The 17,642-nt window shown below is 37.3% G+C and overlaps 1 protein-coding gene across 2 annotated transcripts in view; it reads left to right on the top strand.

The window, feature by feature from the left end:
* Positions 1–17,642, top strand: part of LOC131432900 (uncharacterized) — a 669,773-nt gene that overhangs the window by 384,171 nt on the left and 267,960 nt on the right. For both annotated transcript variants that reach the window (XR_009229989.1, XM_058599478.1), the window contains exon 2: positions 2,347–2,489. The gene's annotated coding sequence lies outside the window, so the exon portion shown is untranslated. The remainder of the gene's footprint in view (positions 1–2,346; positions 2,490–17,642) is intronic.

Raw genomic sequence — 17,642 nt, 5'->3', positions numbered from 1 at the left:
CAATAGAATCGAAATTTTTCAACCTAAACGTGTATAGCAAAAGCATTGAAGTATTTTAATAGTACACTATTGAGAAACCTGTCTCATTTGACCCATGTCAACACCAGCCAATCAGAACGCGTTCTGAGGAAGAGAACAAAATATCTGTACTGTACAACAAATCGTTCGAGAAAAATGTTCCGAACAGTGCTTAATATCGTAGTGAGCTCCACAATTTGGTCCTTCTGGAAGGCAGGAATGAATCCTGTACAGCATCCTGATAGTTTCTTTCAATGAAATGCAAATCCGATATGAAATAATCGAAATTAAAATCCTATATGCTGCTATTTTTATAGCCGTTAGAACCGCCCATTAGTGAAAAAGCTACAAACGAAATCACGTAAAAAGAACCCTCCTAACATAATTTGAATCAGTTTGGATTCTATCGCCACTGCGAGCAGATGTATTTTGTGTCGTTTGCAAAGCTAGATTCGCTTCCGACAAGAGCGATTACGTCACAGCTTCCAGTTGTTTGCATTGGTGAAAAAACAACGAAAAGTGGACAACGGTGGATAGCATCACACAAAATCAGCCGTTCTAATAGCTCTAAAAGTTTTCTAAAGAACTATTAGGATTTCTTGCTCGTAAATCGAAGGTAAATATCCTCAGTTTAGTGGAAATCTAGAACTGTTTGATTTGATTTGTGCACTTTTCGCTGTGTGAAATTCACAGTAATCGAGATCAAGTGAAGTCTTCTTTGTTTTTGTGAAAAATGTGGAAAAGGGGAATGATAATGCATAATTCATACAATTGATCAACTAATTGATATACGGAAGTGTTAAGGAACATGTCAGTTGTTTTCGTATTCACGACATCCAGTTATGTCTCTGACACTACCCACCCGCCTTTTTTAGTGCTCGTCTGCTTAGGAGGTTACGCTACGAGGACGAAACCTAAAAATGTGAGATTAAAGATACGTTAAAGTTCAGGTTCGTTCAAGATTAGGTAAAAAAAACAATCATCCAAATTACACCAAAGTTCAAAATTATCAACTCCGTCCGGAACCACCGAACCGGATGTCGGTGCATCGAACCGAGCATAATTTGAATGTGCCAACGATCAAATTAATAATCGTTTTCGTTTGAAATTGAATTGCTATCGTTTGGATCACATGCCAGAGGTCAGTTTACTATCCCCATTTGGCTTCGCACTCCATAAAATCTTCGCCTGCGGCACACGAGAGAGACCGGTTCAGGCTGTTGGTTCACTGAACCAACGGAACGAACGACTGTCCGTGTGTGGAGAGACTAACACTAATCGAGACACGATGACTTGGAGTGCTTTTTCCGAAATAGCAGAAAAGCTGCAATTTGTGGATTCCGTACTCGAGAAGAAAACTTCGTTTCAACTCCCCGGAAAGAAAACTTCTGGCAAAGAGCTTTTTGTATTTTCACATTGAAAAGAGCCAAAAACGGATAAAAGTTCAAAGCCAGACCTCGCCTTTATGGGGGAGGGGGGGGGGGGGGGGGAGTCTTTATATCAAACTAATGTGATTTAGTTCGGTCATAACTTTTGGCAGCTAATTTTCCGAGCAGATACCAGTTCTAGCGAGAAAATTTTACGATGGAATTTTCACACAAATAATTCGATCAAATTTTCGCGGGGAAACGGAGCGCTCAATCCGGACCAGGGGGGGGGGGGCGGGGACCAATGATGGTGAATTTAATTTGCGTTGTAAAATCAATCGAAGCCTGGTGATCCGAGTTGTAAAATCAATCGAAGCCTGGTGATCCGATGATTGCAAAACGATTCGCTTCTGGCAAGGTTGTTTCCAGCAATTAGTGCTAGCAAAATGAAATCATCCGTAACTGATTGCATTACGCTTCGATTGGAGCTGATTGGTGTAATTGGCAGTGCACGGCATCGGAAACAGGCTAACCATAAATTACTCGAATTCATCTGCCAGAATCGATGACATGTCGAATGCGAGCGTTTGTGTCATCTATTCAAGGGAGGGTTTTCCCCATACATAAATTTAAATTGAAGGCTTAATAGCTGTCGCTCACTGAAACGCACAATCAGCTAATCTGAGAAACAGGATAATGAAATGTTAGCGGACTCGCCACTTTTGCTGCCGGCAGAGTACACATGACACATGAGCAGACAATTAAAAAACCTTTAAGCAAACAAACATCTCGCAGCAATAAATGCCGCAACCATCAATATTTATGATCATCACAGTAGAGCACTGCTGTTGTTGTTAAGTTTGATTGAAGTCAGTCTCGGAACGGGATAATAAAACATTTTCGGGCTTAACACGCTGATGCCGCTTCTGTTTAACATGTCTTCTTTTCCGGTCTATTCCAGAGATTACCCACAATTGAGCCCATAATCCGGTGGAGCATTGTCACCATCAACGTTGCCAATCAGGCGTAGCAGAATTCGTCGCCCATTTTACGGCAGCCATATTGCGAACACCGTGACACACCACTGAGCACATCAAACAAGCGGTAAGTTATTCTCACTTTATCGACCGTGACCTTCTCTGGTGTTCAGGGTGGGAGTTTCACCACCCACCGTTAGCTGTCCGATATGAGTCTCCGGGTTGACGGGGCAAGCGTCTTCTGCCTTGACAGGCAAGCATCGCATTTCGTTATCGCTGTCGACTGATACGACAGGATGGATTGCCTTCGGTTAGGGAATTGGAGATGCAGCACAGAGAGAGACCTTGATGAAAATTATTACGGGATCAATTTCTTACTGGCAGATGATGGAATACGAAGGCACTGTTCCCGGATCACGCCACAAATATGTTTTATTGAGTAAACTTTCGTTTCATTTTATATAGAAATTTTCATCCCATTCGATGAAGCATTTTTCGGTCAAGCTTGGCAAAACGCTGTTTGGCAAGTGAGTTTCCAATGGATGCGAAAAAGCGATAATCCAACGGGGCGAGACCTAGAGAGTACGACGGGTGCAATAATATTACCCAATTGAGTCCGTCATGGCGGTAGTTTTTCGGTCAACACGGTATTTATATTGATAATTTTATGTCGATAGCGATAGCGTTCTCGTATTATTCTACACTACACTACACTGATTGAACCAAACACAGAGCATTATCTTACGGCCATTTTGGCTTTACGGTCAATGAGTCGGTCTTCGAACTTTTCAAGAGCTCCAGAGTATACATTTAAATCTACATTTCTAAATACACGAAACCACATCGTAGCAATAACAACGCAATAATTTTGAAATTGGTGAAAATACCCATATTTTAAGGGTTTTCAAGAAATATAAACACAGTTCGTACTCGCATCTCATCCGACACAGTCGAAAATCGTTTACGGTTGACACGACAGAAACATTGACAATACAGTGTAGTGAACAATAGAGTCTACGAAATGGGCAAATACGATTTAACAAAGCCTGAAACTTGGCCCACAAGAACAAATTCAATTTGTATTCATTTCAAGCGCTGCAAAGTTAGACCAACAGCAAACGAAATTGAAATCTTATTTAAAGAAAGAATGCATCTAGATGCTAATAATCAGGGTGGCAAGTCAGCTTCCGAGATGAAAATTCCCGGTTTTTGGAAAACGCTAGATTCGCCTCTGTATAGTTTTGTTTTTATAGTAGCTGAATTACCCGGCGTTGCTCTGAAATGTTTCGTTCATGTTCAGATTGCGAATGAACAGTATCCCATCTCAGATCTCACAATAATCATTATTTTCACGGTATTGATGTCAAATTGGGTTAGTTTTATAATTGAAACCATTTGTTAGAAACATTTAAAACATCTTTCTCTCTATAAATACCTTTTTAGTAACCTCCGAGTTTGTATATGTGCTTGTAACGTACTTCCGTACTTCCGTGGCTTCCATGGCTATAAACACTTGCTACTTCCTCTCTCTTCATTAAAAATTTTACTGCCATCATTATTTCCACATAATTGCTCAAAATTTTCCATCTGGTAATAATTATTTTATAACAAAAGGCTGTTTAACATCATAACTACATTCGTACTATAGAATAACGTTTTTATAAAATTTCTTTCACCCCGGTTTTAACCAGTTTTCTCAATTTTCATAAAAAATGCATATTGATTGTATGATTTCTTCGTCAATTCAGATCAATGTTGAGAATACCTCCCTCTTGTGATTATTTTTGTGAACCTCACTTAATTGCTAGAAATATGCTATACTCGTAAAGAAGTACCAATTTTCCGTTAAACCCGATAATTCATTCTTTGCACTTTTCATTTTGGGGGCACTTGTTACACATAAAAATATTTTTATAACCATCTCTGAAGAGCAAGAAGTTTATGTGCCAAGTTTGATAGCAATCCGTTAATTAGTTTTGGAGTTATTCCATTACACACAGTACATCCTCCTTTTTAAAGACACTTGCTACATTCATCCCCCATATAATCATATCTAAAGTATGCGAAATGTTCTATATGAATTTTTTCATGACCCCTCCTTGTTTATGACACTTGCTACGCTCCCTCTCCTATAAAAATATCATCTCTGAAGAGCTCGAAGTCCATGCGCCAAGTTTGATAGCCCTATATAATCATATCTAATGTATGCAAAATGTTTCTATGATCTTAAAAAAGTATCGATTCTCGTCAAATTAGACAAACTTTTTTATGACCCTTTCTGTAAAGAACACTTACTACGCTCCCTCCCCTATTAAAATGCCCTTATGACCTTTTCAGAAGAGTAAGAAATATATGTTCCAAGTTTTGTGGCAATCCGGTCAGTAGTTTCGGAGTTATGTCGTTTTAAACATTACACCCCCCTTTTTAAAGGAACTTGCTACATCCATCCCCCGTATAGTCATATTTTCAGAGTTATGCGGTTTCCCTTCTGCGGTTTTTTTATACGAAGTTTAAGAGTTATGCGGTTTTTTTTATGCGAAGTTTCAGAGTTATGCGGATGCCCAAAATTCCTCAATGGGTCGAAGTTGTGGGCAATTTGGTGGATTCATGTCTTTTGGGACGAAAGTGACATTTTTGGTAGTATACAATTCTACCGTTGATTTCGAGTAGTGGCAAGAAGCGAGATCTGGCCAGAAGACAACAGGATCCTTGTGGCTTCGAATCATGGGTAGAAGTCGTTTTTGTAAACATTCCTTGATGTATATTTCGCTGTTCATTAAAGCAGTTGTGATGAAGGGATTAGAAATCTTACCGCAGCTACAAATTGCTTGCCAGACCATAGTTCTCTTACCAAATTTTTCGACTTCAGTCAATGTCTCGGACTGGTTTAACACTTGCCCTTCTCGCACCGTATAATATTGTGGTCCCGGCAAGGATTTGTAATCGAGTTTCACGTAAGTTTCGTCGTCCATGATTATGCAGTTCAAATTTCCAGCAAGAATCGTATTGTACAGCTTTCGAACCCTCGGCCTGATCGATGCTTCTTGTTTCGGACTACGTTTTGGTTGTTTCTGCTTCTTATAGGTTCGAAGATTCAAACGTTCGTTAGCACGAAAAACATTTGACTTCGAAGTGCCCACTTTTTTGGCCACATCCCGAACTGAAACCTCCTTCTTTTGCTCGAACGCCTTCAGTATACGTTTATCCAACTGAGGGTTAGCAGGACCTTTTTTTCGACCCGTTTTCGGTTTATTCTCAAAGGTGTTATCCACACCGAACTTCCTGATTGTATTTCGCACGGCTTTTTCACTTATTCATTCCATTTTTACCATCTTTCTCAGTGACAGTCCGCGTTCTGTGCACCATTTGTACACAATTTTTCGACGATGTGCTGCTGAAAGTCCACGCATTTCAAAACAAACTAATGAAAACGAATAAACAACTGCACAAGTGGTTGGAGAAGAGTGTAAACAACAGGACCCAGCCAATGTTGCTCGAATATCAAAAATACAACGAATGTCTATGATCATCGCTCGCTTTCCTTCGCTTTTGTTCGATAATCGTTCTGGTATTCGGACTTGTCCGTATATTCGGGCGCGAATGAAGCCGACGCTGCTTCGTTACTAGCACGAATATCTATTCCTTGCAGTTGTTATTCGCATTGGACATACCCCCGAATGACTTAACGCGAATATCGAACGAATATTCATACAGCGATCATCGCCAAACCTAATTCGCGAAGATCGTTCGTGCTGTCTTTGAAACATGCAAATTAAAATGTTTCCCCCCGCACTATTACCATAGTCTTATGTGTATGTGATGAACCATATTCCAGCATTCTCCCATTACTGCTACCCAACGAGATATGATGAATTTATTAGATGAAGAATGCTCCGCGAAGAATGGAAACCAACGATCTTCGCCGTGACACTATTCGAACCAATTCGAAGAATAAAATACATGAACGAATGACAAACGAATGTATAAAACGAACATGCACGATGTATACCAGCAGCGAAGAATGGATTAGTATATTCGGGTTCTCTACGATTATTGCTTATTCCTTTTGCACCTTTCTCTCTTTCGAGCAGTGAATAGTTCAACGTTGTTCGAGACTGGCATATTCGAAGGCAGTATAATCACAGCAAGGATGCGTGAATGAATTAGTTACACGAAGAATATTTGCAACATTGGACCCAGCCATAAAAATTGACAGATTCTGAACCATTGCGAAATGGCAGCGGTTTTTGGTTGCGTCCATACTTTCTGGGACAGTCTTTACAATTGATCTAGTTCTCGAATGTATAACGTCACATTAGTAGTGAACTGACTTTGATTCAGTGTGGCGTGAGTCTTTCGGACCATTAACTTCACGGTTCGAGTACTGGTTACGAATAGACTATTTATTCTCTAGATTTTTCAGTTTTGTTGAATTCAGTAGTTATTGTAGTGTGAGTTATTATTTATTATTTATTATTTAGAATGTATAAAGCATCAGTAGCCAAATACCAATAACATTTAGGATTTCAAATTAATCAATGATTAATTCAATTAGGTTTATATTTTACCATCTTAGAACTAGTCAGCTAGGAAACAGATCTCATATCGAACTTAATGTGAACCGTGATATTGTTTTGGGAAATATCGATACAGCTTTGAATTATTTAAATCATTACATTATTCAAGTTAGGAGGCTATCAGTTCCAAAAGCTCAATCTAAATGCAATTTTCCAATATCAATATTAACGTTCTTGCGATCCTACTATGGAATAGTTGTGGACCTTCAAAAGAAAATTAAACATAGATATTCTAAATCTTTCTAAGATTCTATACTGGTCCTCAGAAACCAGTTTCAGCTCTTAAAGAAGGAACTCAAATACTCTCTGCAAACGGTGGATAAGATCAAAGTCAACCACTTTTCCAATTCGATGACCTCCATTGAAATTTCACACATATATGAGCATAACACAAATATTATTTCAAGATGATCATCATAGGCAAACTTACAAACTTAAAGGCTCGTAAGAGTTTTGAAAAATTTCATAAATTTTTTTTTCCGATTTTACCTTGAGACTTTGTGTTGAATACTTATTCTAAGACTTAATAAATACAAATTACGCATATTTGTGCTGTTCTTGATAACAGCTAAACAAGTTCTGATGCTTGCTGATTGATTGAAAACTACTGTTAAACCCTTACAAATCGTTTGACGAGACATGGGGTGTTGGTTCAATTTCCAATGGAATGATTAACAAAGAACCTGTATGGGACAATAAGTTGTTTCAGGATATTTACTGAGCATCTCTCTCAAACGCAAAATTGGGTATTGTCTTCTACTTTTCACTTGCTGAACAAAAAAAAACATGAATCGATTGTTACTCATGTTTGGGTTAGTAAAATTTTTCCCGATTTTTCCGGTCACTTGCCACCCTGTAATAGTGCAATTAAGGTCAATTCAACAAGGCGTCTAACTATGTGTACATTATGTTTGAATGTGAAAGAGATGCAATTGCATTCGCTTCAGTCAACGACGAGGAGCACAGTGTTGAGTGTGACAACATTCAATACAAAATCCCTTTGTACATGGTGGACAATGCCATAGAAGTACGCATGCATGACCTTCGAGAATTGATTGAACGCACTTGTTAGTCCGTACTTTCAAAAATTCATTTATTGTCATAGATTCGTTTACTTATATAGCCTATTCTATCCTAGCCTAGCTAATTAATTCTAACAGTTAGGATCTCTGAGAATCCGGGAGGAGGAGTTAGAACGCGCAATGTAAATCGGTTTTAACCAATGGGACTCGTTGTATCGTGTCGGCCATTGTATATTTTGTGGGTAAGAGAGGAAGTAAAGCTTCCTGATGAGCGTGAGCGGGTGTGATACGGAGAGGAGAGGGCGATAGTATGTTGGGTTATTCTCGTGAGTGTCGGTTTGAATTAGTGTGTGTTGCTGGGTTACTGTCATTCTAGGTCGTGCTGACTGGTATCGGTTGTGGTCGATGGTGGGACATGAGGGATGTGTAGAAGAGGGAAGTGACACAGGTTGTTTTGTTTATGTGTTCTGTTTTCGATGACATAACAATTTGAAACTTGATGCTTCCTTGTTTCTGTAGTCGAATTTTACGACCACGGCGTTTTTCGCTGGGTCACCGGAAAATGCAAGTGCTGACATTTTAGTGTCAGTAAGATCCATAGTACTAGCCATGCAATGATTCTGTACACTAAGAATCGGCTGCGAAGTCTGTTGAAACAGAAAGACCAAATTCCACCAAAGGGAATGTAACGCCAAGACTTTGCTTTGACATTTTAATTGGCGCTGCCCAAAACTACGACCAACAACAAAAAAAAACCTGTTTTAATCCACCTAGTTGTGTAATGATGCCTTTCCCAAGTAGCAAACATTGTTCTTGTATTGGATTTTTTAGCTCTGCCTGCAACGATTGTGTGATTGGAAAAGCGCACTTTGCTTGTATGATGTGCAACAAGTATCTTGTTTGACATGTTTCACAATAGTTTTTTTTGTTAAGAAAACACTAAAAATAAAACTGTTCAAATGAACATATTGTACAGTCAGTTAATAAAACCGATCTGGAACACAGCCCTTTCAGGTTTTTGATTTGGTTTCACAAGCAGTAATATGAATTATTTTCACATTTGTAACCAAAATACTTGGAATCAATGTTTAACATATCCAACAAATATAACCGTGCTGTTGCAATTGTGAAACATGTCAATGTTAACAAGTTCTAATTGCTACTTGGGTTCTCTTATCAATCATACTATCATATATAGTAGTGCGGTATTCTTCAAAACAATTTTCTTCGATTCTTGAAAGAATAACCGAAATTGGTTTGTTTGGCCGTTTGCTGATAAAATTATCAATTGGAGAAGATTTAGAATTTTTTTTACGGTTTTTCGCCCTTTTCAAGTTATGGTATAAAATTTTTAACACTTTTTATCCTATATTTCCGCATCCGGAAGTCGGATCTGGATGAAATTCAGGAATTTCGTAACGGACCACGTGACCTTTCATTTGAACCTAAGTTTGTGAAAATCGGTCGCGCCATCTATGAGAGAAGTTAGAACACATTTTTTCATTTTGTTGCCCATTTTTCCTCATAACTCCGAAACCGGAAGTCAGATCCAAATGAAATTCAGGATTTTAGTATGGAACCTAAAGAACTTTTATTTGAATCAAAGTTTGTGGAAATCGGAATAGCCATCTCCGAATTTTTTTGCACATTTTTCCCCATAACTTCGGAAGTCGGATCCAATTAATATTCAGGAATTTTGTATGTGACCACAAGATCTTTCATTTGAATCTAAGTTTGTGAAAATCGTTTCAGTCATCTCCGAAAAAAGTTACATACACACATACGCACATACACACATACACATACAAACATTTTGCGTACCCGACGAACTGAGTCGAATGGTATACGATATAGTGATTGCATAACCTTTCTTTATAATAAAGGCAAAATCGGAAATCACACACAACACCGACGATGAAGCAATGGATGATAAGATGAGCCACGGACAAAGTGACCCTCGTACTCGCTAGATGGAAATGGAAGCTCCTCTCCACCTAGAAAAAGGGGTGACAACGAGATCCAATAGCAAAACTATTTTCTTGTAACAAAAGGTACAGGTGTGTAGCGTCACAGACATAACTGGATGTCGTGAATACGAAAATAACTGAAACTCTTCTTCTTCTTCGTCTTACTTTCGAATATCAATTAGTTGATCACTTGTATTATTTATGCCAGCTTTCCCCTTTTCAATACTAGAATTTGAACTGATGCACCTATACTGAGTCGGTGCCATGCATGTTATATAGTAAATTAATAGAAAGTTCCTACAACAAGTACGAACTCCAACTGGTTGAAAAAAGGACCATATATAGTACAGTAAAGTAAAATTTCGCATAGTTCTTTGGGAATATATTAGTGGTTCTAAAAATAGTTATAAAAATAATTTTATTGTAACTGAGAATAATAAATAAAATCTGAATTATAAAATTCTAGTACTCAACGTAGAGCAAGGCGTGACAATGATCATTTGAGCAAGCAGAAATCTTTTAGTGACTTAACTTTTACCTTCAACCAAAGGGGTCGAGTTTAAGCATCTCATTCATGCAAATCACTCGAGTCTCTGGTATGCCGAAAAGTACCGAAAAAGGTCTTTTACCATTTACTATACGAACCGGTAAAAGAAAAGTTACCAGAAGTTGTCAGTTTCTACTTGACAGCATTCTTATACACATTAAGTTCTTCACTGTATGCATATTTTTCTCAATCTCTTTACAGCTAGTTGAACATCAGAATGAAAGGTTTGTTCGAACTGTTTCTTATGCCCCCAGAATCTAAGCGTGCTGGCTGGTTAGCCTAGGTTGTAAGTGGTATTCAGTAGCGCTGTACTCACCGCTACCTGATGGAAACCCATCATGCTATTTTTACTTTTTCACTATTAGAGATAGTGAAGAATTAATTGTGTACGAAAATGCAGCCGCAATTAGAAAGTAACAACTTCTGATAACTATTCGTTTGTCGGTTCGGATAGTAAGTGGTAAAAGACCTTTATCGGTACTTTCCGGCATACCAGAGACTCGAGTGATTTGCATTGATGAGATGCTTAAGTTCAACTCCTCTTGCGAAAGTTAAGTTAGTAAAAGATTTCAGCTTGCTAAAATCAACCTTGTCACATCTCGCCTTTCCATTCATTATCTTCACATAAATGAAATCACTCAAAATCTAGTGACGTAGGATTGCGTCTTTGTTTTCTATGTCGGGGAACAAATTCAAAATATAGAAGTAAAACCATATAGACAGTGGTTAGGTTTTGAACATCTACAACTCAACAATGTCTAATTCTCCCTGTTTGTCAAACCATTGTCATTCCTCTAATTGATATGACGGTTTCGTATACATAAGTTCACGGTTTCCATATGATTTCTGCTCTTCAATGAGTGCGTTCGCATTTGAGAAAATTACTCACAGAAAACCAAATTCAGTGTCGAATCGACTCCGTGCGGTTCGATACTGCCGTAGAGAAGGTTACTTCCACATCGTCCAAAAAGTTCAGAAACTAACTAGGAAAACAACATTTCTTGAGCAAAATTTCTTTATTTATTATCAAAATATTTTATATCATATTTATAGAATGATTTGTCCATGGCCTTAAAATAGGCTTCAATTGCGGCGATGACTCTCTCGGATCATCAAATGACAAGTAGTCGCTGGGGGCTAGGTTATTGAGAATATGGTGGGTGAAGAAACAGATCGGTGCCCAATACGTTCAATTTGGCCATTATTTTCATTGACTTGTGGCACGGTGCATTGTCTTGGTTAAAGATGATTTTTTCTGCTCCACATGAGATGGTTTTTTACGATTCCATACTTCAAACCTCGAGCATCTAAAAACTGACGCCATACTTGTTGCAGCTATCTGTTGTGTTTTCCATGTCTAAATGTTGAAACAACACCGGAGAAAAATGATAGATCCATGTTTCGTCCACTGTTTCATACCACCGCAAGAAATTATTTTTATTGCGACATAAAAACAGTGCCGACCAGCTTTCTGGATTGTTGATGCGTCGTTGCTTTTGATAGATTGTGAGGGGCCCCCTATTTGGAAAAGATTGTTTTTCATGCCTAGATCTTCGCATACGATCATAAAAGCACTTCCAGTTCAGTTGGAATTTGATTTTGTGTTCATCCATAACGATTATCAAAACATGCTCACATTTTTCCGGATGACTGCCTAATTTGGTCACGTTAAAATCAGAACACCACAAATCTTTGTTTTTAATCTGAGTGCGGGTAACACTTCTTAAACCATTGCTGGACTTGCCCGGGTTTTCCTTATAGGAAGCAATGTTTTATCAATAAACGGAATTCGTTATTTTTAAGTTTTCGTAAATCAAAAAGTAAGGTCACGTATATGTCGGTAAGTTTAGTGTTTGTGGTGCGATTGACGTGAAAATTTGACACTTGTCTTCTGAACGATGATGATAGTTTGACATTAAAAAACGTCATCTCAGTCACCCCGGGACTTTTTTTAACAATAACACATCGATCATGACCGAGCTACTCAAAAAATACTAGTTTTATATAACATATATATAAAACGTATGAGAAAGTTTTTTTTTTTTTTAACAATGTGATATGCACATCAGCGGCTGGATTTGTTTTGGGCACCGTTCGATTCGCCCGGGTTTGCGGTTCAATGCATACGGCGCTGGTCTTATAAGCCAGTTGTCATATGTTCGAGCCCCGAAGTGGAATGATTCATAGTGTCAGTAGCATCGTAGTACTAGCAATAAAACGATTATGTATGCTAAGAATCGGCTGCGAAGTCTGTTGAAACAGAAAGGCCAAATTCCACAGAAGGAATGTAATGCCAAGACATTGCTTTCGATTAATGCGAGGCATCTTTCACCATCAACCCCAACCAACTAAACGATCAGGGTAACCAAAATTCTCAAAGAAAAAATTTTGAAAATTTGCAAACACAAATAAGTTTTTACGGAACCTAAAATTCCCTACAAATGTTGGCAGAAATTTTGTAGTTTGATATTGTATTTAACCCTTAAATGCGCAATTTGGTTTCACAACAAAATATCGAAAACGCTTCAAGCTTTGAATTTATGCGTCTCATGCAAAGTTATATCGACACAAAATATTAGCATTAGCGAAACATCGACTAAATAATACTTCAAAATAGTGGGTCGCTCTCCCCGGTACGAATAATTACCTACCTAGGCTTAATATGTTTCACCGGCTCTGGTCTGAAGCACTAGAAGAAATGAACGATTTTCAATCAAAGTTTTCCTTCTATACTGCGGGTGCTAAAAGGCAAGCATGCGTTATGATTTTTTCTCATACCTAGTTTATCTTTTATGCACGTCCAGTAGATAATCGGAACTGATATGTGCTTGACTACCTCAAAACCGTCGTCCGAGTGCGAAAAAGGCAAGAAAGCGTGTGAATTTTCCTCACTATTTTCAAAAGTTTTAAAAAACATTGTTTTTCAACTACTTATGGTTTTCTCACGCTGATGAAAATTCAGTCACAAATTCCTGATCATAATTCCGATAGCTTGTAGAAAAAATTATGTTGGGTTCAGTACATCAAGAGATATTCGTGATAAAGTTCTGCCCATTCTTGTACAGGGTAAATTTTGAAAAGGCGCCCATAATAAAGTAAGTCGTATTCACGACAAAATATAAGCCAATCGGCTACGTAAAGCTTGTACGCGAAAAGGCCTGAATAAAAAATTTTATTGCAAAAAAAGGTAACCGGAAGACTTAGATTTCGGATCGACCTCAAACATCAATTTTCGGTACATTCTCATCAAAACCGGCTCGAAAACACCAACATTTTAGGGGTTTTCAAGAAATATCAACAAACCGGAAGTCGCCATCTTGGATTTGCTGAATACCTCAAACATCATCATATTGTAGTAGTTTCCATGGAATATAAATAATCTTTTTGTGTATGCAAAAACCTCTTTTCACGAAGTAGGTTCGTAAAAAAATTCCTCCCTTCCTATTCTACAAACGTCACAGAAGCCGAAATTATAGATTCAGACTATAATGTTGCATTATTCTTATTCGCCCTTATTCTGAATAACGTCGAATCGTTTTTTCGCTCGTATTTCATTTGTATTCCCCATAACGCTAGCAAAATCAAAGGTAGCTATGATTCGATCGAAAAATCAATACGTCGTTATTCAGAATAAGGGCGTAAGAATCCTTCCAGATCGGGGCTCGAATATACGACAGCTGGCTTGTAAGACCAGCGTTCTATGCATTGAACCGCCAACCCGGGACGATAGTACTCTAAGTGAAATTGGAACCCACGAAGCACAAAGCTACAGGTTCATCCGAAACTCTGCCCCAGAACACTCGATACGGATTTGATTTGATTGATCCTATCATTTCTATTAAGGCAATGGCAGACATTAATCGTAATCTCATCCCACTTTCGATGGCCGCTAGCGATGGCCAGAAATAGCGTTCGGCACAGCTCTAATCAAATGTTCCAAACGTGAGCCGTGTGATTCTCCGTATCGGTAGCAATGCAATGAAGTCTGGATGTGAAAAATTTATGATGCCTGTATCCTACCGCCAGAAAAGGATTTTCCCCGTCATATTTCCGCTGCCGGCTGGAGTAATGATCGGGATTTCAGCCTCCGAGCCTCGGAGCCGGTGCGGATGATGCGAGAGATAGAGGCGAACAGATGATTCCGAGTGATTTATTCTCGTTATCATCCGGTATCTTCTTTTTTGCTATCATTGTTTTAGTGAATGCTTAAATGAAGGATAAGAAATGATTACGTGAATTGTGCTAACTATCAACTGCAATGAAATTGTCAGACTTTCGGAACCACAAGCTTATCAAGTTCCTATCTTCAAGTTCGTTTCCTTCCTGCCGATAATGGTTTTTTTTTCTCGACTAACCAACATCAATCACCATGCTTTGATACCAAAGGGAAAACTAGCACCAAAATAAAACTTACCAAGAAAGAACAAAAATAAAACCCATAAAGAAACCAAGTCCCAAGAATGCAATTTCTCTGCGCTAGCAAAAGTCACATTTCGCGAAGAAAGGGCGAGGGAAAAGGGGTGGAGGTGGGACGGGTTTTGACTTCCCACCGAATCAGTCGGAATCGAAAGTCAAACTCAGTGCATGGAATTTCAAGTTTCGAGACAGCAATATGTATGTGTATCGCTCAGTGCTGTAAAAGTGCCTGTAAAAGCGAACACATTTTCCGATTCGATTACCATTCCCCACCAATTTCAGTGGGGTAGGTTCGGTTGGTAGGAAATTTCAGGATGATTGATTGAAGCATTGATTTCTGGTGAGTTTAGATTCGCGTTTTTTTTATATAACGGGCAGTAGAGAAAAATGCGCGTGCACTTTGCCCCAAACTATATGTTATTCGTTTCTATACACGGAAAACGTCAAGAACTACTTTCGTAATCGTTTGACTTTTTTGACGTCCGTTAGTTGAGCGCAGCTGAACTTCGATGACTGCTGATGGTGGGTCTATTGATTCTGAATCCACTCCAGTTTCTACTGGAATCTGCGAAAGGACGAATTTCACTTGAAACGAATGGTTGAGTAAAAAAATTCATTCCGAAACAGTTGTTCGAGTAAAAAAAATCGCATTAGTTTACAAAAATGAAAAAAAAAGTTGAAATTAATATCAAATTAAATCGAACTCCAATGACCGTTTTTTGAAGCTAATGCCACTATTGTAGGATATTACAACACAATTCCGAACACACTATAGGAAAAGGTAAGGGGAGGAAAGATCAACGAAAAATGAAACATAACTCCATATGTTTGAAATTGCATTGTTACAGGGATGACGACGAATGAATTCCTTTCAGTATCGGAGAGTATCGGATATGGCTGATGGCGCCCTCTGATCGTTATCCGCCACACAAAGCTTTGTCATTTGCTAATGGTGCCATGTTATAATAATAACATAAACAGCAACAACATCAGTGGAAGGCAATGCGAAGCGAATGATGATACTTTTGCGAATTCGCTGTTTCCCCGGATCGGATTGGAATGAGCACTCATGAAATTCTAGCTCTCTGAAGGCAGCTCCAATTGACGGAAGGATCTGCTGCAAGGACAACTTTTTTCTCGTTTTGAGCTGAGCGATGACGACCACGCTTTCATTCGGAACAGAAATAATCTGCTTACGAAATTGTGAAATATTGTCCGAACCGGTCTGTTACACATTTGTGGTTTTTTTATATGATTAAAGTAACGACTTCATACACGGATTTTTATGGCAAGAAAAAAGAATCGAGAAATTGGAATGTTTGCAGTTGGCAAACGATTCAAAAATAATAACATCATAAAAGATAGTTTAGTCTCTGGAAAGAATATTCGGTTAATAATTTGTTTCTTCCTGGCCAAACTGGAATTGGAAATCTCTATTCGTAGATTTTTCCAGCATCAAGCCGACATACATTCACATGCAAGGTAATACTGCTTCCATCAGATTAACCTCCATTAAACAGGGAGACGATATGATTCTGAAAGCATTTTACAGACACTATTAGTATTGGAAACCATGAAACAATAAAACAATAAAACAATAAAACAATAAAACAATAAAACAATAAAACAATAAAACAATAAAACAATAAAACAATAAAACAATAAAACAATAAAACAATAAAACAATAAAACAATAAAACAATAAAACAATAAAACAATAAAACAATAAAACAATAAAACAATAAAACAATAAAACAATAAAACAATAAAACAATAAAACAATAAAACAATAAAACAATAAAACAATAAAACAATAAAACAATAAAACAATAAAACAATAAAACAATAAAACAATAAAACAATAAAACAATAAAACAATAAAACAATAAAACAATAAAACAATAAAACAATAAAACAATAAAACAATAAAACAATAAAACAATAAAACAATAAAACAATAAAACAATAAAACAATAAAACAATAAAACAATAAAACAATAAAACAATAAAACAATAAAACAATAAAACAATAAAACAATAAAACAATAAAACAATAAAACAATAAAACAATAAAACAATAAAACAATAAAACAATAAAACAATAAAACAATAAAACAATAAAACAATAAAACAATAAAACAATAAAACAATAAAACAATAAAACAATAAAACAATAAAACAATAAAACAATAAAACAATAAAACAATAAAACAATAAAACAATAAAACAATAAAACAATAAAACAATAAAACAATAAAACAATAAAACAATAAAACAATAAAACAGTAAAACAATAAAACAATAAAACAATAAAACAATAAAACAATAAAACAATAAAACAATAAAACAATAAAACAAAATGGGCATTTTCGAAACGAATTTGATCATTAGATGCAATAGATAATTCGATTCATGATGGTAACTTCCCGTTCGTTGAAATTTTTGGCATCTACTCATCAAACCGCTCCGAAATTCGTTTATTGGAAGATTATCAATATTCAAGTTTATTCAAGAAATATCAATAAAACGGATGGCGCCATTTTGGATTTCGGAGCGACCAAAAACATCGTCTTCCTGCATCTATTCATCAAATCCGGTACGAAATCACCAAAAATTTCAGTTTTTAAAATTTGAAACCCACGTTTTACCTTTTTCAAATCAAAACCGGCTTTTGAACCGGCCAGGTGTCATATACCATTCGACTCAGCTCGTCGAGATCGCAAAATATCTATGTGCAAAAAAATGCACTTG

Source organism: Malaya genurostris, chromosome 2, assembly GCF_030247185.1.
Source record: "Malaya genurostris strain Urasoe2022 chromosome 2, Malgen_1.1, whole genome shotgun sequence".
In the NCBI taxonomy this organism is placed as follows: Eukaryota; Metazoa; Arthropoda; class Insecta; order Diptera; family Culicidae; genus Malaya; species Malaya genurostris.
This window is presented reverse-complemented; position numbering and strand designations above follow the sequence as displayed.